The sequence below is a fragment of the Aedes aegypti genome, unplaced genomic scaffold (genome assembly GCF_002204515.2).
Source record: "Aedes aegypti strain LVP_AGWG unplaced genomic scaffold, AaegL5.0 Primary Assembly AGWG_AaegL5_hic_scaff_56_PBJ_arrow, whole genome shotgun sequence".
Lineage (NCBI taxonomy): Eukaryota > Metazoa > Arthropoda > Insecta > Diptera > Culicidae > Aedes > Aedes aegypti.
In genome coordinates this window covers 1-2,074 of record NW_018736247.1, presented here as the reverse complement: position 1 = coordinate 2,074, position 2,074 = coordinate 1, and positions in this window count along the sequence as shown.

Here is a 2,074-nt window from a genome sequence, read left to right as displayed (position 1 = left end):
CCTTTTTCTCTCGCCCAGCTGGAATACTGAGAGGGGCTCTCCGGCGACAATTCGCTCGTTTATACGAACGAAGGCTTGAGTGAAACGACGTTGCAAGTTCAGCATTTCTCCCTTGAGACGGTTTATAGTTGCTAGCATTGCCGGGTTTTGATAGTATGCATCGTATGCCCAACGTAGTTGAGCGTATAGAAGTTGCTGCGCTTGATGAAACTCGTCATAGGCCTCTTTTGATTTCCAGCGAAAAAAGCTAGCTACTTTTGGCTTACCGAATTCAAGCCACCAGTCCATCCAGCTGCGGTAGTTGCGCCTTTGCCGAGTCCAGAACTCCCAGCGGTTTTGGAATTCCGCTATGTTTTCGTTTGTGAGGAGGAGCGGGCGCTATAGATGGGCAAAACGGCTTATTATAGTGAACGGATCCGATCCGAATCACTCATTTTACTGAGTCGGATCTTTTGAACGGTTCAGTGGCTCAGCGGCTCGCAAAGGAAGAGCGAACTGAACCGAGTGAACGGAAAAAGAGCGGTTCTCTCCATGTTGCGCGATATGCGTCCTACCTTTCGTATCTTTCGCTCTCATTCTTCCCCAGGAATTCACGATTTTCAGTACCCGAACCAGAAGCAAAATGTACTTTGCCATTCAAGTGAGCACTTTTCTCTCTATTTTTCATCTGCCTGTATGCAAGCGGGCGGGCAAATTGTTTGTTTTGCTGGGTATGCTGAGAGTGCGGAGCTGCAGCATTCTATGTTTGCATGTATGCCGTGGCCAGTGTTGTTGATCGGCGAGAGAATCAGCGAGAGCCAACGATAATTATTCTCTTTTTCACCTTCCCTCTTCCCACCGGGTGGTAGGAGAAGCAGCGCATGGGCAAGTCAATAAATGAACGGATTGTGTCATTCGGTTGACTTGTTCATTTTCTTCTCTTCTTGCAAATGAACAAAGATACACAGCGTAGCCGATTGATTCATGCCATGATAGCGGCTGCATACAGATCGCATACAGGAGAATCGCCGCCCGATAATTTTCAAAAAAGAGAGGGATTTCACTCATTTGATCGTAATCATTCCATGGCGGTTTTCGCATTATTCGTACCTATTGCGATACTTTTTTTTATTTGCTATGTTGTTCGTTTTGGAAACGGCTCGCACCTAGGAAGATCCATCTGGCCGTTTGCAATGCTTTTGCAATTCCGACAGCTTGTGCGTGCGTATAATTGACTTTCTTACAACACAAATTCAACAACGCTGCAATTCTCACCCCTTTATAATGCTTTTTGTATGTTAATTCGACAGTATTGTATTAACTTTAATATCATGAGGACAATCATTTGCCGCTTCCTTCAGCGTAGAGCATAAATGCAGTTAAATTATTTTAATCCGAAACAGTTGAAAAAGATTTTATAACCTATGATTTAAATACTGCAGAAGAAGACGTGAGGAATCTTTGATAGTATTTGTTACACGACAAATTTCAAGTTTAAACAGTTTAAATTCAAACATTCAAACTGCAATACTTAATCGCACTATTTCGCATTCAACAAAGCGTTCTGCTTATTCAAAAGTTGAAGAAAACTGATTTAATTTTATTTTGTTTGTTAAATATCCAATTTTGCTCGGATTGTTTAGTAAAAAACGGGAGTTCAAATGATTTCTGCAATTTATTTCGTATTATTTTCACAATTTTCGTTTGCAATTAGGGCCAAATTTTGAACGACCTACATCATAAAACTTTTGGAAGGGTGGACATTTTGAAATAAGTTACAAACATTTGAGTGAATTATAATACGGATTCAATGATTATACAGTCGACTCTCCACATCTCGATGTTCTATATCTCGATATCTCTCTCTATGTCGATGATTTTTTCGGTCCCTTCAATCTGCATACATTTTCACTTTCCATATCTGGATATCGAGATCCTTATCGATCTCCTTATCTCGATATCTTCCTATCTAGATGTGATTTTCATTCCCGATTTTCTCTTCGTATGTCGATATGCCCATTATCAAAGGTTACTAGACTAGATTTTAGGAATTCTAAACAATTTGCAAAAAAAAAAAAAAGAGAAAAAAGGCGAA